Raw genomic sequence first — 22,990 nt, forward strand, 5'->3', positions numbered from 1 at the left:
GCCACCTCCACCACCTCGAAGCCTTTGCTTTCCAGGAATCTAGCCTTGAAGACAGAGGTTCCTGAAAGGAGTTCATGTATACTTAGGCCTTCTCTGACCATCTATCTGCCTTAGGAGGTGCATCCATTTCTAACCAAGAATTTAAATGCAACAGTTGTACTGCGATTTGCGAAAAGGTACAGCTAGCAGGTCCCCTTTGCAGTAAGGGCATTACTCAAAGGGCCAAATTCACATTTTCCTCAGGCCAGAGGCAGAGGGAAGATTTAGCAGTGATCGCATAGAAACTTTTTACCTGTTTTTTTTTGTTGTTGTTGATTTGTTTTGTTGTTTTTAAGTTCACTTACTGGTGATAATGGAGAAAGAAAAGAGTAAAGAATAACCTAGGCATAAATAAATAATTATTTTTCCTGCTGCTTGCTAAATTAATTCTTAGAGGACCCTGCCTCCAGTCCCTGCCTCCTAAAGAGCTATTTTTAGCAGACTGGAGAGGCCTCCTCAGGACACGTGAACTTCTCTACCTGGACTATGAGGTGGTTTCAAATCAATAGTGTGTTCTGACAGAAGAGCATTGGTTTACCGTAATCTCAGATTTCTGGATAAATCAAGTAAAATAATCTTTAGAAATAGATATCATTTTGGTCAGTTCCGTGCATGTAACTGAACACATTGTGACTCATGTCTGTCGTACAGTTTGCTATGATTTCAGCTTTCTGAGACATTTGTTCCCTGCAGTTTTGAATATGAAATTCTGTATAAATAATGTAACTATGCATTTTTTGCTGAAAAAAACAAATGGATGAAATAAGAATAAATCATTTGTTAGCACAGCATTCAAGGACTGCATTTGTGTGCTTGTCTGGGAGATAACCTTTAGCAAACAAAGTAGTCCTACATTACCAATAAAATGTGTGGAACACTAGTAAACATGATAAGAAAAAAATTACTTTTTATAAAAATCAGCAAGCAGAAGGGAAGGGTCCCAAAGAAGAACCCTGAGTACCTCACTTGTTATAATACTAGTTAGATGAAAAAAGAAAATTCATTAGTTAATTCAAAGCTATATATTCTAAAAATAAATGTATAAGACACAGGTGAAATCTCCCTCGGACCTCCCTGTTTTTCAAGGATCTGTGGTAGGTTCACTGGCGCACACTTATAATTCTAGCTGCTTGGGAGGCTGAGGCAGGAGGATGGCAAGTTCAAAGCCAGCCTCAGCAACTCAAGGGTATCTGTGGTCCCTTGGGCTCCTGGCAATACTGCCTGTCCCAGACCCCTGGTGATGAATATGAATTTACAGTGTTTTTGTCCCAAATAACCTTAGCAAGCAAGATCTACCTTCAGTTCTTAGGCTCTGTGGCGATTGCTTTGTCTTTACACCACCTTGGGCTATTAGAGTTTTGTGTTTATCAGGAACAGAACATACTCAATGAAGCAAGAAAGGTTATAGGAGGCAAACTAAGGTGTTCACAGAAGACCCAACGCTGGTGACTCACGTCCCAGGAAGGACAGGGAGCCAGGCAGGGCCAGAGACTCTGGCCGGGAACTGCTGCCTCTCCCCAGGATGGCTCTCCAGGACTCTGCTACCAGAAAAGCCAACTCCGACTGTTTCCTGGCCCTGTCCTGTCAGTCCCCAGTTCAGATTCCCGGGAAAGAGTATCTGAAGGCTACCTTAGGTCACATGAACTCTTCTGGAGACAGGGTACAGCAGCCCGTGACTTCAGCTCTTCTGGATCTCCAGGCGGGTGGAGGTGAGTTTCCCCTAGTAAGGGACGATGACAGAGGACACCAACAGCAGCCTCTTGGTCCAACCCTGGGTTGTTGGGTACACAGCCATACCACTAACTGCCACTCAGGAAGTGTGAGGAGGCAAGAGTCTGGGCCATGAGTGCTCTGTCAAGTCAAATGCCCTACCAGTGTCCCTGCTGAAGCTCTGGGGCGTCTGGTTACAGAGGTAGGAAAAGCGTGCCCCAGCCCAGCCCCCTGACTAGCACACGCCTGCCTTTCCACACTGGCTTCCCTTAAGGTCATGCAACTCTTTCCTGCTTAGGAGTGGATTCTAGGTTTCTTTGCACTCTGGCTTTTTGTCAGTTCCTGCCAACAAAAGAAATGGTAGAAGATTGGATTGGAAGGCAGGGAACAATGACAGTATTTTTCTCCTTCCCTCCCATTCTTCCAGTATTTTTCTGGGATCCTCAGTCCTGCTTGCTGTTGTCAGTCACTGTATAACCCTGATGGAAGGCAAAATAAGAATAAAGTCAGCATATGGAGTGGGTCGAGTAGAGTAAATCACAAAGGAAACCTTGATCAATCTGTGCCTGAAGTCTACCCACCTGTGGATGCTTTTCTTACATAAGCCAATAAATTCCCTTCATTTTAAGATTCAGTTAAAGTTGTATGTACTCCTTGTAAGCAGATGATTAACCTGATCTATAAGATCTGTTTATCTCCCAGTCTGGTATAATAGGATTTGCATAGCCCCTAGCCCACCTTGACTCAGAGTCCCACATTTTAGGACCTGTGTGCTAGCTAGATATTTACAGCGCTTTCATTTTTAAGTACGGCTTTTCTGTGTTAGTACTCACTACCGTCCCTCTGCAATGCCAGACTACTTTCTTTCCTGTTCTCCAGCGTAGGAGAACCACACTCCCTCCTGCTCCTATTGCTTCCTCCCTCTTAAGAAACCTCACTCCATCCATTACTCATGGTTCTTCTGTATGTTTTCAACCACTTCTACCCTACAGAATTCCTCCTGTGAGCACATAAGTGTGTATTACTAGCTCTTTCCATCTTCTAAGGTCACCTTCTTTCCCACTGTGTCATGGCTGAACATCACACTCTCCCTCTTCATAACCAGGATTCTTGAAGAAGAGTGGTGGCCGCCATCTTTGTTTCCTTTACTTCCTCTTGCTCCCTCACCTACGGCATTCTGGCTTCACTAATCTCACCAGAATGACTCACTAAAATGTCTCACAACTGCCTTGTTGATTGATAGATATTTCCTAGACTCCCTTCTGCCTTGGGACACTTTTCCCTTGGCCTCTGTGACTCTGTGCTACTCTTAGCCAATCTCCTTTATTGGTTTCCAGTCCCCCCCTACCATCATGCCTACTGTCCATTTTCTCAAACTGAGCACTGGCTGTCTACAATTGGTCCCAGCTTTTGATTCTGTGGCCTGCCTCTCAGCCTCCTTGTTCATGGCAGAAACACTGCGATTCTAGTTCAGGAAGCTCAACTTTGCATTTGCTTCTCCAATTCGTCCCATGAGTTATTGTTGTTGTTGTTGTTTAATGTTTATTTTATTTATTTATTTATATGTGGTGCTGAGGATCGAACCCAGTGCCTCACATATGCTAGTCAAGTGCTCTGCCACTGAGCCACAACCCAGCCCTCCTGTGATGTTTTAAGCCAACCTATCTATGCCTACTATTAAATCCTCTTCAGCCCAGTCAACTGGAGTGGACACTGTTGTCTGCAACAAGCTCAAACTGATTCACCAGTTAAGCAGTACAATCAGAAATGCTGGAAATCTGAACCTATAGCTCTTCATTCCCCAAACCACTGGCAAGAAGGCTATTGGGCCTTTTCAGAGAGTTTGGTTCTACCACAAAGAAAAAAGGAACATTGGGAAGATAATTACCTAGGAAATTTTATCCACTTCATAATAACCTAAAATAAGTGAGGAGAGGCACAACATGAATACCTGAAATATATGTCCAATGAAAGAAATCTAAAATAATAAATCCCATAAGCAACAAGTGTTGTTCCCAGGTAGTAAGATACTTTGTATAAGGTTCATGCCAAGATTCAGTCCCAAATAACCAAAAATCCATTAAAGGTAAATAATATGCAAAATTCTAACATTGGGTAGGTATTCTATGAGCCTTTGATCCAAAACCTTAGCTGTGGTCCTCCAACCCCGGGGGAGCAGCCAGAAGCAAGGCAGGATTTGGGAAGCTGCTTGCATTCCTCATTACCCAATAAAGGTGTTTATATCTATAATGCATCTCCTACTTCTACTAGCATACCCTGGATTTCCTTAGAGAATGAAACTGCTCTTCTAGGTCATGGGCTGGTATGTGACCCAAGGGAGGCCTGCAAGTTGAGTTCTGTATTGTCCATTACCTACCTGCCCAGGACTTTAGGACTTCATGCAATATTGCCTTTCATGCATAGTTTTACAATTCAATCATTCATTTCTCTCTCTCTCTCTCTTCCTCTCTGTTGTTGTTGTTGTTGTTGTTGTTGTTGTTGTTCTCTTCACCCCTCTTAAGCTAGCCAGAAGGTTTTCATTTCCTGTGATTAAAGCATATTAACCAAGAACTTCCAGTTTCTAGTATGGCATGTAAGGAACTTGGAAGTTGTCGCTCTGGTAACAAGTAAAAGGTTAACAAGAAGAAACAAGCCAAAATGAAAAATCAGTAACCCTTCTTAGGCTGTCAGATAGATGAGGTGACAGAGCATACTGCTGCCCCCCAAATCAGAGAGACAGTTAGGTGGTTAGAGAACCACAACTCACCAGAGTAGGGACCCTTGAGAAGACATCTCTGCAGGAAAGGTTTCTTGTTGTTTTTTGTTTGTCTCATCCAGGACACATGTCTAGTTTTCAATAAAAAAATAACAAGGCTTAATAAAAGACAAAACATACTTTGAAAAGGCAGAGCACGCATCAGAACCAGACTCAGATATGGCAAGAACGTTGCAATGATCAGACTAGGAATTTAAAACAATTATGCCAAGAGTTCCAATGGAAAAAGTGAATACTATGCAAGAACAGATAGGTAATTTACAGAGAGAAGGGAATTTTGAGGAAGCTTCAAACACAAATACAAATATACAAATGCACATTTTCAAAACTGGAAGAAAAAAAAAAGAGAGAGAAAAAAGACTGAGGAAAAAAAAGAAAAAAGAAAAAAGAAAGTGCCAGAAAGGAAGATCCAAGAACTATGGAACCATTACAAAGGTGTGATATGTGCATAATGGGAATCCCAGGAGGAGAACAAAGAGAAGGGAGCAGAAGAACATCGACCAACACACAATTCACAGCTGGGGAGGGAATGAAAGCTTACACATAGACCTGACATGACTTGCAAATCACAAATGATTTTTTTTCTCTCTTCTGTCTCAGAAGTCCACGACCAGTTTCTGACCTCCAATTTTTTTTTTTCCTAAAAAGTGAAGGAATTCCTAAAAGAAGGAGGAGATTTAAGGAATCTGATTAACTTTGCAATTTATTAAAAAGTTTTAAACCATAGAACTAATAGAAGATTCCACCTCCCATCTGCTTGCCTAATCTCTACCCTTCCTATCTTGATCCACTAAGCTATAAAAATATGGAAAAGGGAGAGGTGGAGAGAAGTTATGTGAACACTTATTAGTACAAAGTGTACGAATGAGGCTCCGTGCTTGCATCAAGATGACCTGAGTGGGCTTTTCCTCCAACTCGTCTTGACTCAGTGGTTGGCTGAATCAGTTCATCCTCATCCATCTGCACATCTGTTGTGGTGGTAACCTATAAATATCAGAGTTCTCTCACTTTCTTATTTTAGTTCACACAAGAAAATGTCATAAAGTACAAAAAGAACCGGGTCTAAAGAATCGATGCTTTCCGCAGACCTCCAGGTGTCACACAGGGACTGTGAGCAGGGTGAGGTGGCGCCCTCCTTTTCTCCTGTTCTTGCTGTGGGTATTTTGATTTGACTTTTTTGCTTTTGATTTCGGGGGTTTCCCCTTTGGCCATTTTAGCCCCTCGAGGAAGAGTTCGATGGAGGGTATAAAATTCTGCCAGGAGCCCCTCATTTCAATGTCTGTATTTATGTGGTGCCAAGTGTAAGTGTATTGATATTTAGGTGCCAACTTATTGCATAAACACATAAGGGGATCCTGGGCAAGTGCATACGTCATGGTGCCTCACTACTGAGTCTGCATAAAACGAAGTTACAGAGAACGGGTGGAAAGGAAAATCGGGCGTTTCCTGAGCATTGGTGGCCGTTCTCTGGCCTTCCCCTTTCAGTGCCCCAGCGGTCCACGCTTGCCCTGTTGTGGCAGGGGACGCTGTCCTGTGAGTCAGGTTGAAGTGAGGCAAGGCCCTGGCCCTCCCTTCTTCTTGGGCGTAATGGAATGGGGTCTTTACATCATGACCCCTCTCCTCCCCATTCTGGCTCTCCAGTCCCGTGAATGGTTTTGACAATGACATCCGTCAAGCTGCGGTGTCATTTGCCCCCCACCACACACAACACACACCAGTGCAGATGACAGTTCACGAGCTCTCCTGGAATTTCCTGAAGAGGGAACAGGTGTCGTCCTGAAAAACAGGAGGCCTACCTGAAATAGTTGCCCCGGTGTTTGGGGCATCTTAGGGTCTAACCGCATGGTCCTTGAGTCAGGCTCATCGTCCCCTCTGTCCCCACAGCAGTCAGCCTTGTAGAGAGGCAGCCTGAGGTTCCTTACAAAGGGAAGAAAAGAAGCTGGCCCCCAAGTTGGGAGAGGGGGATTCTGACCCTCCATGAGTCACACGCACACACACCCAAAGTCAGAAATACCCTGGTCACTGCGAGATGATGTCCAAGCTGTATAGTTTCCCAGAAAGATCACTTTCAAAATCACGTGAGAGAGAGCAGAGGAGAAGTGGGCATTGGCTGGGGAGGAGGTGGCCAGGGAAATGGTGCTCACTGGAAGCCTGCAGGGCCAGCGCGGGGCTTAGGGGTGCATGCTGAAGAGCCAGGGCCCGCGGGTGTTTTCCAGGCATGAGAGATGGCAGGGGACAGGGGATGGGGCGCCCGTCAGGGAGGTGGCAGCAATACCTGCCAAGCAGGTCCAAGGGCCTGTAGAGAGGGAAGCCGCGTCACCTTGGGCCTGGGGGAGATCAGCGCCTCCACACCAGAGGCCCGTGTGGTCTGTTGGTCTTGGCGGTGGGACCCAGGGGGCACCACTGGAGGCCTTGGCACTGCTGGGGTCTCCTGGGAGCACCAAATCCTGCCTCCTCTCCCTCCTAGGAAGAGTCTCCTTGCCTCTTGCCTCTGCGGACTTGGACTGGGTTTGACTCTTACACCATTATCACATAGTCTTGTCCCCTTAGACAGCACACTTCGCCCCTCTGGACCTCCATTTCCTTAGGTCTGAAGTGGGTTGGAAATATTACCTACACAGTACTGAGGATTCAATGAACGGATGCCACTAGCTCAGACTCTCAAGTCCCTTAACACACCCCATGAGGATGGCTGGGTCCTATGTGTACTTTGGGAAAAAGGAAAACTGGAATCAAGCCTTTCTTTTTAGATCAGTGTGGTTCAGTAGAAATAGAATAATGCAAACTACATATGTAACTTGGAATATTCCAGCAGCCACATTAAAAGGGTACACAAAATCAAGTTAATTAATTTTGCTAATATGTTTTATTTAACCCAGTGTAACCAAACTATTATCACTTTAACCTGTGACTCTGTGCTGATGTTCGAGTGCTTGAAGGCCAGCCCATGCGTTGGACCACCCATTCAGGTTCCTCTTCCCTAGATCTAAGTATGGCGGACTCCTTTCCACCATTTGGATCTCAGCTCAAATGTTACCTCCACCTTTGACCATCTGGAGTAGTCACCTGCTCCTCCCTCCATCCACAACATGTCACCACGGCTTCGCCATTTAATTTCTGTGCACCACGTGAAGCTCCCTCTCTTGCCACTGAAACCTGGGTTCTAAGACCATGGTGGGGTCCCCACCATCCAGCACAGTACCCAGCACTTTGTAGGCGCCCATTTAACCCTTGAGGGACACATGAATTAACAAATGACAAATGCAAATAAGCAGTGCTTCCCCGTTGGAGGAAACTAGGTTGACTTAATGGTGTCTTAGCTTCTAAAACTGAAAACATTTAATGAGGGGAAAAGGAAGCTTTAGTTTCTATTTCTGTCATGCTACCCCAGTAACAGCTAAAACCAATGCATTAGAAAGCCTGCTTGCTTTCTGTACATGCTTCCGAGTGAGGGAAAGAAATGACCTTGCTTTCGGACAGGTGAATACAATTAGAGTCTCTTGTGTTTGCATGTTTTCTGGGACATTAAATTCTCAATTCCCTGTTAATAAGGGTAATGTGAAAAAGCAGGGACAGATTTTCTCAGACCTTAAAATGAAACTTCAGGTTGACACATATGTTGCTTTACCAGCAATGATAAGGCATTTGTTTTCTGAAATTAATGTCAGTTCCTATGGTGCCAAAAATAGAACAGCACATAGCCACTGGGTAGTTCTACACACAGAACTACCCAGTGGTTGCCAAGATGACATCTCGCATCATGGGAACAGTAATAATATATAGCAAATCCAGAGGATGAAAGTTCTTCTGTAAATTCGGTGATTAATCAGGCAATAACAGGCGGCTCATCAACTATTTTCATGCTTGGGTTGATTAACTTACTCTCTCCACTGCAATGACAGAAATATCAGATGTTCTTTAACATTTATTTATTTTATAGATTGTAAGCCAACTCAAAATTTTAAGATTAAAAAAAAAAAAACAATGGTTTTAAGAATAAAGTTTTAACATATCAAATATTAAGCTGAGTCCAAATGGTGAAGAGCCAGTTTGCCACACATGGGTTAATTCCCACTAATAAGAAAGAAAGTGGGCTGGGGAGATAGCTCAGTTGGTAGAGTACTTGCCTTGTAAGCACAATGCCCTGGGTTCGATTCCCCAGCACCCCCCCAAAAAAAAAGTAGAAAGAAAGTGGGCTGGGGATATAGTTCAGTTGGTAGAGTGCTTGCCTCACATGCTCAAGGCTCTGGGTTCAATCCCCAGCATCACCAAAAAGGAAAAAGCTAGGTTAGCTTGGGAGTGCGTGTGTATATGTATATATTCTGTTGAGATCATTTCACAATTCAGTGTTCTCAATAAAACAGAACATTTGGCCTGTGAGTCAATAACATCATTAAGGCCTATTTCTGGACAAGCAGCATGATTAAGGGAATAGATGTATTTGTGGCACCTGTTATAATGGATTCATTAGCTATTATAAAATGATTGGTAAAATAGCAGTTTCCAAACCTATTTGCACAGTAGAATTACCTAGAAATCTTTACAAGACTGCTGATTCCCGGTCTCTCTCCTCAGAGATTCTAATTCAGGCAATTGGCCAGGGCTTTGGAATCTGCAATTCATAAGCTTTCTTGGTAACTCCCCCGATCAGCCAAGTTTGGGAACTTCTGTAGTAGAATTTTCCAAGATTAACCAAAGAGGCTCAGTGATCAGGGCTTCTCATTTCCATAGGTCCCTTCCAAAGCACTGAACATAATTTTGTATTTGTAACTTCATATTCCTTTTCTAAAAGACGATTCCCCGAATTGTAAAAGGAATCAGTCCTCGCAAAACTGGGATCTGCTTCTGTAGAAACCATATCTTAGTAAGAAGACTATGGCCCTCAGGTAAATCTGACCCTCTGCCTCTTTTTTTGTACAACCTACAAACTAAGAAGAATTTTTCCATATTTAAATGGTGGCAAAAATCAAAAGAAGAATAATGCTTCTGCACACATAAAAGTTACCTAAAATTCAAATTTCAGTGTCCATAAAAAAAGGCATATTGGCTCACAGTCACGTTCCCATTTATATATTGCCTGTGACTGCTGAGCTGAATCACTGCAACAGAGATGGAGGACCTGCAAATTGACCGTCTCACCCTTTACAGAAAGAGTTTATGGAGTCCTGACTTATACTATCAAATGACAACGTCATAGACACAACAGGAAATTGATCTGAAAGGGTTGCTTTATTTAAAGTGACGAGTATGTCAGAATAGTCATTTAACATAAACAACTTATAAACACTCCCAATTGCAGGAGTGAGAGGTTTATTTTTATGAAAATCTACAAGTGATTAAATTCAGACAGGAAGAGCAAAGACCTGATAGAACCACAGCATCTTACTCAAGAGCACTCAGAGCAAGCTGTGCTTAGTCTATACCATGGAAGACAGAAGGAAGGGTTCGTGGAAGATCCAGGATAGGATTATTAGTAGTAAAAACCTCCAAGTGGAAACTATAGGAAAAATCTTTGAGGATAGTTGCAAGAAAATGTATGCAATTAGATCAACCATACACATAAAAATAGTGGTGCTCTGGGTTTTGAAAAAGTATAGTAAAATGTTGCTAAAGTTACATATCAAAGTTCATCTTCCAGAGATGGATTGGTAAATCTGTTAAAGCAATTCTACAAACAATGCTAAAAACATTTTAACGGTAATGATTGGATGTTTTGGGCAAGAACTGTGACAGATCATCGAATTCTGGCAGCACAGCAGATGAAAAACATCGATTTAGCTGTCCCTCTTCATAGACGAATGACAAAAACATGCAGAGCTGTGAGGGTCATTCTGAAAAGGCTGGGACCTTAGAGAGGTGGCAAGCGAGAAAGTCTGTCAAAGGACAGCCCACGTGGCACCTGGGTTCCTGTGAATCCTGACTGATCAGTTTCTGTACGTGGAGCAGATTACCCAATCAGGCAAACAGCAGGTGGAAAACTAGACCAAAGAACAATCAACTGGGAAGATAAGAAGTCAGTGAAGATAGCATTAGGTTGGGAGGTCAAGGATAAAGGCAGAAACTTTTTTATTAGCCAGTTGACTCTACAGAGCTCATGACTGGATTACACAAGAGAGAATAAGAATCTTCCTTAACTGACTCAGGGGCCTGGGGCTTTGAAGATCCACATGGTCTGCTGCTCCAGCTGCTGCTGGAATTCTGGCTATTTGAAGCCAATCTGTTCTCTTTTGAAGGAGCCCAGTCTCCTGTGTCCCAAAGCCCACCTGGGAATAAGACCCCAGCATTAGTCCAACTTACCCGGGTTCCTAAGAGAAGGAATTTAAGACCTAGCCAGTTAGAGAAGAATGATGTCTACCTGAAGGATGATTTACCAGGCAGATGAAGGGAACGAGGAAGGAAGGTGACATTGGGGAGCATCTGCTGTGTACCAGGCACTCATCATCTCTGCCTCTCCTCCAGATAATTACTGTTGATTCCACTTCATTGAGGAAAGAGACTGAGTTCCATGTTCACGGTCAACCAACCAGCAGCTGTGAACTGACCAGCTGCTGAATTCATGAATGTGACCACTAAAATGTGAACGTAGGTCTGTCCATCTGCCTGGCCCCCAGTCCTTACCCGGCTCTCCATCCTGCTCCAGGCAGCCTCTTCAAGCAGAGGTAGCAGCCTGCAGAGAGACACAGCTCCTCAAATCCGTCTTCCCACTGTCCAGGACCACCACGGCATTCCTTCGGTTTATCAGAGTTGTAACAATAACACTGAAAGTCATGCCCTTCAGTAATTAGTAATGCTGTCGTGAAGGCAGACAGTCCCATTGACCGTTTCAGTCTCTCTTAAAGTGTCAAATTTTGAATTTAGGAAATGTTCAGTGTTAGGTCCCTTTGAGACTTCCCACAACCCCCGCCCCCACTAGCTGCAAAAACTGTCTCCTTCTAGGTGGATGCAAAGGTTTGCTGCCTGCAGGTCGCTCCAGACAGGTGAGCAGCCCTTCTGGCCCCTTGTTCCAACTGTGACTCCTCTCTTTTTCACGGCAGACCAATTAGAAATGAAGTCGCACCAGGTAGCTAAGTCTTCCCTCCCCTGGGGCCTTCCTTACTCAGGCCATTACCGTAATGAGTCACGTGGTCTTCCTTAGTTGATGGCCAGCAAAAAACACAGCCAGTGGATCTTTACAGGAATTATTACAAGCATCCTTTAAAAAATCAGTTAAGGAACATAGGCCACTATTTAGAAACCAGCTGGTAAGTTGTTTGATCCATTTGTAAACACTTCTATTTCTTCCAAAATTTCATCCCCCGATTTTTCAATTTCCTCTTTCTCCCCAGTCACAGATCCCTCAGGAGAACAGTCAAATAACTCGGTCTGGAAAATCCTACCCACTCTAAATTTAGTAGATTTCCTTTGTGAACCCAGACCTAATCGCAGATTAAACAAAACAAATGGTAGCTAAATAGATGGCCTCTTCAAATCTGTTTGCTTTGCCACAGAGGAACAAACCAAGGCTTTCCTAATTGTAGTCCAGAAAACTCACTCCTCAACCTACAAGAAGGAAAAGGAAGACCAAGCCCCAGTGTAAACAGACATTCGGTAATTATAGGATTTTAGGTTTGAAGTCACTTCACTTAATCTTTGCATGACCCAGAATTCAACTCAGAAGATTAAAAGAACAGCATTTGCAATTCTATTCATGAAAATTAAGGACTTGGCTGGAGTCAATAAAGCTGAGAAAAAAACATAAGCTCTTAGGCAAAGCAAGGTAATCCTTATTCCAAAGCAAAGTGAAAACAAATTAGTTATACATTATTTCTCTTATAAGAAGCAACACATTTGCTTTTTGATTTGTAAAAACAAAAAAGACATAATATCCCGAAGTGAATTGCTCCATATGGGAGAACCACAAGAGGATTCCGTGGTTGGAGTAACCCCAGAAGCTTATCAGATCTAAATAAAAGATTGATGATGATCCTGACTTTAAAATTTAATGTCTAAGCTACCTACTAAATTTTACATTACAAGAAAGTCGACTGTACTGTAAATCAATAAAATCAATTATGCTCTCTTATGGGTTGGATTTTATAAGATAAAATTATATATTATCATTCTTTTTCAGAGGGCATTGTTTCTTTCATTCATTACCGTTTGTCCTAATTTTCTTTTTTGAAGGATTTAATGGACAATATCAATATAGGATACATCGCAAAACCCATACCTCTAAAAATGCTCATTTTCCACAAATTGCTGATAGACACGGTCATTTATAACTCTAAGTATGGATACCAGATTTGCAAAACCAGAACAATCTAATAATCTGATATACCCCAATTCAAGGAAATAGTTTCCAACTTTTAATTACGTTGAAACTGATCGTCTGCCTGGAAGAAGCATCAAGACAGGGATATGTGCTAGGAAGAAACAGTCGATGGAACGGCCCCAGCCCTGAGGCTTCTTTGTAAATAAATGCCTAGCATCTGTTTACCCAACACCTTAGTAACTGTGTAAGTCTTCTCCCAAAGCCAGGTTACCAATTCACAGGAGCTTTATCTTGAGCTAACCCATCTCTCCAGTGAGTTAAAGGCTTGTGAGAGAAGGTAAATGACCTTCTCCAGATTTGAAATGGACTGTGAAATTAAGGCCCATTAAATGCCAGAGTTGGCAGTTTCTCCCCAACCTCCAGGAGGGGAGAAAAACCACATCACTAATAACTGCAGCTGTAAATACCGTACATCTACAAGTTTGGCTTACTTTGCTTAACATAATGTTCCCAAGTTCCATCCATTTTCCTGCAAAAGACATAATTTCATTCTTCTTTACAGATGAATACTCCATTATGTATATATACCACGTTGTCTTTATCCATTCATCTATTGACAGATGCCTATGCTGGTTCCTTAATTTGGCTATGCATATTATACTGTTATAAACACAGGTATGCATGTATTGCTATGGTGTGATGACTTTAATTCTTTAGGAGAAATCCCGAGGAGTGAGTGGTATAGCTGGGTCGTATGGTGGTTCCACACCTAATCTTTTGAGGAGCCTTCATACTAACTTCCTAGTAGTTGTACTAATCTACATTCCCACCAACAGTGTATGTTTTCCCCACATCCTCTCCCCCATTTACCATTTGCCTTCTTGAGGACTGCCATTCTAACTGAAGTCAGACGAAATCTCAGTGCAATTTTGAGATACATTTCCCTAATTGCTGATGATGTCCAACCTTGTTTCACTTATCTGTTGGTCATGTGTATTTCTTATTTTAAGAGGTGTCCATTTAGTTCATTTGCCCATTATCAATTGTGCTATTTGGGTTTTTGTGTTAACTTTTTTGAGTTCCTTATGTATTCCGGATATTAATTCTCTGTCAAAAGAGTAGCTGGCAAAGATCTCCCATTCTTTAGGTTCTTGCTTCACACTTTGCTGTGCAGAACTTTTTAATTTGATGCCATCCTATTTATTGATTCTTGTAGCATTTCTTGAACTTCAGTGTCCAGTTGGGGAGGTTACTACCTGTACCAATGTGTTGGAATGTTGACCCTATATTTTCTTCTAGTGCTGCAAAGTTTCTGGTCTACATCCTAGGTCTTTGATCCATTTTGAGTTGACCTTTGTGCAGGGTGAGAGATAGGGGTCTAGTCTCATTCTTCTCCATATGGATAACCAGTTTTCCCAGCACCATTTGTTTAAAAGGCCGTCATTTCTCCAGTGTATGTTTTTGGTGCCTTTCTCAAGGATCAGACGACTGTGTCTGTGTGGGTTTGTCTCTGTGTCATCTATTCTGTTTCCTTGGTCTGTGTCTGTTTTTATGTCCGTACCGCCACATTTCTCATATTAACAGTCTAGTGGAATCCTTCCAGCTTTTACTTCAAGCTGATATAACCTTCTATTGAATATGATTGTGTATGTGTATATTTTTAAAATTTGTCTTCTGAGGGGGTTCCTTTTTTGAATCTAGGGATTTGTTTCAGTCAGTACTGGAAATTCATACGTGTGCACACACACACACACACACACACACACACACAAATGCACACAATTCCAAGAAACAAAGAGCCCTCATTCAAAAACACTAACCATATTAAGAAACAAGGCACCATGATCAACAACCCAAAGAAAGAGTAGATGTCAGTAAAGAACTCCAAAGACTTCCCATATTGAGTATATCATACACAAAATATAAAATATCCAGGGGCTGGGGTTGTAACTCAGTGGTAGAGCACTTGCCTAGCATGTGTGAGGCACTGGGATTGATCCCCAACACCACATGAAAATGAATAAATAGAATAAAGGTATTGTGTCCATCTACAACTGAAAAACACTAAAATAACTATGTTAGCAATTCCAGAGAAAGATAAGAGGGTCTTAAAAATTGATCAGTTAGTGAAAAATCATTTTAAAATATCAAAGTGATTCAAAGACCAATCAAAACTTCCAAGAATGAAAAATATAATGATGAAATAAAAAAAAATCCACAGATGATTTTCACTTCTAACCATATGGCAACCAAACATTTTGGAACACCCTCCCATTGAAAATCACCAAAAACACTGGCTAAGTGAGGGAAAAAAAACTCAGAGGCATCAAAGACCTAATAAGACAGTAAGAAATAACAAAGCCAAATCTAAGTGCATGTGAAAACATGGAGAAATGGGCACAGAAGTAAAGACATAATTATTTATTCAAAGTAATTTCTAAATGTCCACTTTGGGGATTTCCCTCCACGTCCTCATGTCCTGAGGACCCTGTGGACAAGGCCTCCACATTGAATGACTGTGTCTGCGTTGGGGATACTCAGTGAGTGGGCTAGTTTGGATAAGGGCCAGTTGGAAGGGAACGATCCTGGAAATCTCAGTATTAGATCTGGTTTTGGGGAGTCCAGATCGTGGACAGCTGACCCTTACCTAATAGGACTGGTCGGGTGTTAACACTTAAGGGTGTTACGGGTTAGATATGAGGTGTTTACTAAAAGCGGGAATATTCAGAGGTAAATGATTAGATTACGAGAGCTGCAACGAATCAGTCCATCCTCCTTTGAAGGAGTGGGCGGCGACCACAGTCAGGTGAGTCGTGGCTGCAGGGCGGTCACTGAGGAGTGCCCTGCAAGGGTACATCTTCCTTGCAGCCCCTGACCCCCACTCACGCCCTGCTTCCTGATCCTGCCATGAACTGAGAAGCTTTCTTTCGCTGGACCCATCCCCCTTGGTGGGCCTCATCTCAGGCCCAGAGCAACGGTGTCAGCCATCTAGGGACTGAGACCTCTGAAACCATGAGCCCAAATAAGCTTTCCCTCCTCTAAGTTGTTTTTGTCGAGTATTTTGATCACAGTGACACAAAGCTGAGTAAAACACAAGGCAAACAAGGTAAGCTAACCTTCCTTCCTACTTGTTTTACCTACACAAATAAGGAGGTAAGTGGGCACAATGCTCTCAGGCTCCACTCCAGGAGGAGCCGGGCCTCTGACTCAGTCCTCCTGGCCTCCCTGTTGCTGTAGTCACCACGTGACTACCTCTGCCACAACCACCTAGCCAGCAGGGCAGGCTCTGGGCTAAGTTCAATCACACACGTGTCCTGCTCTTACTGCTGGTCCTCCCACCGCTCAGAAAACAAAAGATGCTTTGACAAACAGTTCGACTGAGGGTTCTAAATTTAAGTGCTAAAAACTGGTGCTGATGTAGGTCATAACAAATCTGTTGAAAGGACACAGAGTCGTCCAAAGCTTAGGCAGAAAGGGCCACCACCTGTCCCTGGATGCAGGGTATCAAGGGCTGCTCCTGAAACCGTTGCCACAGAACCCTGAGGTGCCACTACAGCTGCCCCTACCAAAATAAGTTCCCCAGCGTCTTGGCTACCTCATGCCCCTAGCACAGGAGCACAGGACCTTGCCGAAGTTTGACGGCAAGTAAAGAAGCAAAGCTTGTGCCTGCCGGGCAAGCTTCCTGGCATGTGACTGTCTGGCCCTGTTTCTACCCTGGGAGCATCTCTCCAGTAAAATGCACGCAGTGGGAGAGCCCAGAGGCTCAGAAGCAGAACCAGGTCTCATCTCCACATCTCACAGCCACTCAGGATCCGAAAAGTCACATGGAGTCCTGAGCTTCTGCTGGTTTCCCACATCTAGTCCTTGTACCATGGGAATTCCATGTTGCTGAACCCCTCACCTTAGGTCCAGAGGTTGAGTACTCTGATTGATTTATACCAATGAGGGATCATTGCTGGATGCAGGTAGGGGCTCTCCCTACAATCTCACACAAATAACATGACTTTTTCCAAATGAGTTGATTCTTGATAAACGTTGGGGAGAAAACATTGTCCTTTTCTCAGTTACTCTCACTGGTCTATTAGAACTTAGATTTTAATACCATCTCTTATTAGTTTTTTTTTTAAATATACTCATTAATTTCCTGCTCAAGTAGACTACATGATCCAAGGACTAGGTTTCCCTCAGAACTCTCTTAGTGCTTTAAGACATCATGTGCCCTCAATAACTAATAATAAATTAAAGATTGGTTCTCCATTGTTCCATTAAAAGTGATCAATTAATCAACACCATTAAAGTAAAATTAAAGTGAGTCAAATAATTGACCAGACTTTCCATCAGTTGCTTTAGTTTTCCACAGAAACTCATTAGGTTTGTGCACAAAATGAGAATAAAATATTTCTCTTTCACATGACAAGGACCACAGGGATTCCTGTTAAAGGACTTCGAATTACTTGGGGGGGAAGCTTCAAATAGATAAAAGCATTGTTCTTATTTCTCTTGGAGCCCTAAAATTATCCCACAGTGTCTTATTTATGGGGTATGTATTTACTGTGTCGCTTTTGAGTTTGTGTTTTAAAATAATTTCTTTACCCCTTTCTCCCTTTCTACTCCAATCTACAGTACAATTAATACAATTGCTTATTAGAAAAGACACTTTTCTTCAAAAGTGTGATTTGTCCTGTTTAATGCTAAAACGAATTCCCTTTGGGTAAAATGATATAATAATATACTTTATAATTACTATTCTTAGTCTATTAACTATTCAATAAATCTCACTTTAAGAAACCACTTTAGAGACCAAGCTTATGTAACCCCCTCATCATTTGCAAATGAGAACTACAAAGAATTTGGTTTTGGAGGTTTTTGAACATTTGTGGTAAGCCAGTAACTGACTTAAATAACTAACTTGGAAATTTAACCAAAGCAAGATTTTATGGATCGAGAGTCCATTTACACAAGTAGTTTATGGACTATTCAAAAACGATGAAGACTTCTCTCTATGACCATCTCAGAATTTTCGGGCTGGGGATGTGGCCCAGTGGTAGACTTTCCTAGAATGTGCAAAGCCTTGGTTTCAATTCCAGCACAGCAACAAAAAGAAAGAAAGAAAAAGAAAAAAATTTTCTGTGTCTCCAGTGCTAAACAACAGTAAGTAGGGAGTTGGAAGTTGGACTTACCACCTTGGTTTTCCTTTGTTGGTGCTGGAGAGTATGCACCTTCTCTTCCTGTCCCCACCATCTTTGCATTGTGACTTTGCACTTCACGGTGAGTCCTTCGGCATTGGTTTAGCCGTGTAACTTGCTTTGACCAACAGCATGAGACAGGAGTACATATGTACCAGTTCTGTGCCCAGGGTACAGAAACCCACATGCTCAACCCCAGGACCCTGGAGGACAATATTTTGTTGTCATGCACCCCGAGAGCTTGTGGATGCTTATTCATGGAAATACTTAACTGATACAATCATCTTATTTTAAAATTACTTATATTAGTTCTTCTGGGGATGAATTTTGTTAACTTAAGAAATAAAAATTGGGACATCATCAAGATAGCAGAACAGGCCCTTGGCTGTTATCTCATTGTAGGATCATCAATTTTGGCAACTACCCATGAACAAGGGCACCACGAAGAGACATAACCTAGTACGTGTTAGGATGGTGCTATAGTTTGGATCTGGAATGACCCCAAGGCCCACATGCTAAAAGCTAAGTCCCCAGCTTGGCACTATTGGAAAGTGGTGGGCCCTTAGGGGAGGTCTTTTGGTGACTGGAGGGTGCCTTGAAGACAACGGTGGAAAACAGAATGGAAACTCCTCAAGAAATTAAAAACAGGTTTTATGGGGCTGGGGAGATAGCTCCCTTGGTAGAGTGCTTGGCTTGCAAGCACAAGGCCCTGGGTTTGATCCCCAGCACTGCCAGAAATTAAAAACAGACCTACCATATTATCCAGCTAACCCCCTTCTGGGTATAAATACAAAGGCAATGAAACCAGTATCTCAAAGAAATATCTATCCTCTAGTGTCCATCACGGAATTATTTGCAACAGATAAGACCTAGAAACAACCTAAGCATCCACTTTCACATGAAGGGATAAATGAAACTTAAATACACACACACACACACACACACACACACACACACACAGAGAGAGAGAGAGAGAGGAATATTATTCAGTCTTTTAAAAAGAAGCAAATCTTGCCATTTTGACAACACGGATGAACATGGAAGATGTTATTCCAAGTGAAATAAACCAGACACAGAAAGACAAATCCTGCATAACCATACTGCTATGTAGAAATAAAAGAACAGACTTCACAGAAACAGAATAGAAAAGTGGCTACTAGGAGTCAGTGGGTGGGGGAAGAAGGGAGATGTTAATCAGATTTCTAATTAAAAGATGAATGAATGAGCTGGGCACAGTGGAGCACGCCTGTAATCCCAGCAACTGCAGAGGCTGAGGCAGGAGGATCACAAGTGCAAGGCCAGCCTCAGCAACTTAGAGAGGCCTAAGCAACTTAGCAAGACCCTGTATCAAAATAAAAAATGATAGTTGCTAGGGATATGGCTCAGTGGTAAAGCACCCCTGGGCTCAATCCCTCAAAAATACACACACACACACACACACACACACACAAACAAACAAACCAAAACCAAAAACAGAAAACAAACAAAAACCAAAAGATTCATGGTGACCCAATGTTCGGCATGGTTACTATAGTTAGTACTAATATAGTGTCCACTTGAAATTTGCAAAGAAAATAGGTCCTAGTGTTCTTATCGCATATAAGGTAATGAATACTTTTTTAAATTTTTTTTAGTTATCAATGGATTTTTAAAAGTTTTATTCATTTATTTGTGGTGCTGAGTATTGAATCCAGGGCGTCACACGTGCCAGGCAAGCGCTCTACCACTGAGCCCCAACTCCAGCCCCATGAATACGTTAATTCTCTTGATTACTCGTCTCAATGCATACATATATCAAAACATCACCCCAAAAACACACACAGTTTTGTCAATTATACTTCAATAAAGCTGGGAGTAACTAAAAGCAGAATAAAGATATTCTCATAAGTAAGTAAACAGATGAATGATATTGCTCTAAAAAATCAAGACTCCAGATCCTGAGTCTCTAGACTCTCCACAACCAGTTTTTGGGTTTGTGACTCATCTTTCTTCAATATAATAAAATAAAAAAGTTATGAAACTCTTTTTGTCCCAGAACCCCCAAAAAACAAAAACAAAAAATCATTGAGAACCCCGAAGAGTTTTTTTGGTTTTTTTTTTGGTGGATTACATCTATTGATATTCACAATACTAGAAATTAAAACAAATTGAAAAACATTCATTTATCAATTCATTTAAACTAGTCATAGATCTATTATATGTAAGTATAAATAACACATTTTTATGAAAAATAACTACATTTTCTAGAACAAAATAATACTAATAAGAAGGCAGCACTGTCATACATTTTTATATAAATCTCCTTTGTCTGGTCCAGGAAAAGTCAGCTGGATTCATACATTTGCCTGTAGCTTACATTTGTTGCAATATATTATCTTAGTTGAAGCATATGAAAAAAATGTGGACTCATACAGATGTAAAGTAGGAAAATGGAAGAGCATTAAAACAGCCTTTTTCAATAACTGAAGAAATTCTTTTGTGATACTATGCCTAAACTTCACAAGCGGTAGTTTCTTAAAGATTAGTTGCATGCAATTTGCTAAAATTTTGTTGAGAATTTTTGCATCGATGTTCATTAAGGATATTGGTCTGAAATTTTCTTTCCTTGATTTGTCTCTGTCTGGCTTAGGTATCAGGGTGATATTGGCTTCATAGAATGAGTTTGGGAGGGTTCCCTCCTCTTCTATTTCATGGAATACTTTGAGGAGCATTGGAATGAGCTCTTCTTTAAAGGTTTTGTAGAACTCGGCTGAGAACCCATCTGGTCCCAGACTTTTCTTTGTTGGTAAGCTTTTGATGACCTCTTCTATTTCATTGCTTGAAATTGATTTATTTAAGTTGTGTATGTCCTCCTGGTTCAGTTTAGGTAATTCATATGTCTCTAGAAACTTGTTGATGTCTTCCAGGTTTTCTGTTTTGTTGGAGTATAGATTTTTAAAATAGCTTCTAATTATGTTTTGTATTTCACTCGTGTCTGTTGTGATATTTCCTTGTTCATTCCGAATTTTAGTAATTTTGAGTTTTCTCCCTCTTTCTCTTTGTTAGTGTGGCTAAAGGTTTATCAATTTTGTTTATTTTTTCAAAGAACCAACTATTTATTTTGTTAATTTTTCCGATTGATTTTTTTTGTTTCAATTTCGTTGATTTCGGCTCTGATTTTAACTGTTTCCTGTCTTCTACTACTTTTGGTGTTGGTCTGCTCTTCTTTTTCTAGGGCTCTGAGCTGTAGTGTTAAGTCGTTTATTTGTTGATTTCTACTTCTTTTGTTGAATGCGCCCCATGAAATAAATCTTCCTCTAAGTACTGCTTTCATAGTGTCCCAGAGATTTTGATATGATGTGTCTTTGTTCTCGTTTACTTCTAAGAATTTTTTTATTTCCCTCCTGCTGTCTTTTGTTATCCATTCATCATATAATAGTGTATTATTTAGTCTCCAGGTATTAGAGAAGTTTCTGCTTTTTATTCTGTCATTTATTTCTAATTTCAATCCATTATGATCTGATAGAATACAAGGTAGTATCTCTATCTTCTTGTATTTGCTAACAGTAGCTTCGTGGCATAAAATATGGTCTATTTTAGAGAAGAATCCATGTGCTGCTGAGAAGAAAGTGTATTCGTTCTTTGTTGGAAGGTATATTCTATATATGTCCGTTAAGTCTAAATTGTTGATTGTGTTATTGAGATCTATGGTTTCTTTATTCAATTTGTGTTTGGAAGATCTGTCCAGTGGTGAGAGAGGCGTGTTAAAATCACCTAGTATTATTGTGTTGTGGTCTATTTGATTTCTGGAATTGAGAAGGATTTGTTTGACGTACATGGATGAGCCAATGTTTGGGGCATAGATATTTATGATTGTTATGTCTTGCTGATTTATGCTTCCCTTGAGCAGTATGTAATGTCCTTCTTTATCCCTTCTGACTAGTTTTGGCTTGAAGTCCACATTATCTGAAATGAGGATGGTTACTCCAGCTTTTTTGCTGAGTCCATGTGCATGGTATGTTTTTCCCCATCCTTTCACCTTTAGTCTATGGGTATCTCTTTCTATGAGATGAGTCTCTTGCAGGCAGCATATTGTTGGATTGTTCTTTTTAATCCAATCTGCCAGTCTATGTCTTTTGATTGATGAGTTCAGGCTATTAACATTTAGGGTTATTATTGTGATATGATTTGTATTCCCAGTCATTTGACTCGTTTTTGTTTTTTGACATGATTTGGTTTCTCCTTTATTTGGCTATTCCTTTAGGCTAGTTCCTCCCGTTGCTGATTTGCATCGATATCAACAGACTTAAAGTTAAGAATCATATGATTATTTCGATAGATGCAGAAAAAGCATTCGATAAAATACAGCATCCCTTCATGCTCAAAACACTAGAAAAAATTGGGATAGTGGAAACATTCCTTAACATTGTAAAGGCCATCTATGCTAAGCCCATGACCAATATCATTCTAAATGGTGAAAAACTGAAAGCATTCCCCCTAAAAACTGGAACAAGGCAGGGATGCCCTCTTTCACCACTTCTATTCAACATCGTCCTTGAAACTCTAGCCAGAGCAATTAGACAAACCAAAGAAATTAAAGGGATACGAATAGGAAAAGAAGAACTCAAACTATCCCTGTTCGCTGATGACATGATTATATATTTAGAGGAACCCGGAAATTCCACCAGAAAACTTTTAGAACTCATAAGTGAATTCAGTAAAGTAGTAGGTCACAAGATCAATGTTCATAAACCCAATGCATTTTTTTTATTTATTTATTTTTGTTTACTTTTTAAATTTTTTTTATTATTGTACACAAATGGGATACATGTTGTTTCTCTATTTGTACATGGCGCAAAGGCATACCATTTGTGTAATCATAAATTTACATAGGGTAATGTTTGATTCATTCTGTTATTTTTTTCCCTTCCCCCCACCCCTCCCACCCCTCTTTTCCCTCTATACAGTCCTTCCCTCCTCCATTCTTGCCCCCCTCCCTAAACCCAACTCCAACCCTAACACTAACTCTTCCCACCCCCCATTATGTGT

The 22,990-nt window shown here is 41.3% G+C and overlaps 1 pseudogene; it reads left to right on the plus strand.

The window, feature by feature from the left end:
- The first annotated feature begins 1,561 nt into the window (after positions 1-1,561).
- The window catches only part of LOC124992845 (nuclear speckle splicing regulatory protein 1-like), a 44,795-nt pseudogene continuing 23,366 nt past the window's right edge, over positions 1,562-22,990 (plus strand).

Source organism: Sciurus carolinensis, chromosome 9, assembly GCF_902686445.1.
Source record: "Sciurus carolinensis chromosome 9, mSciCar1.2, whole genome shotgun sequence".
NCBI lineage: Eukaryota > Metazoa > Chordata > Mammalia > Rodentia > Sciuridae > Sciurus > Sciurus carolinensis.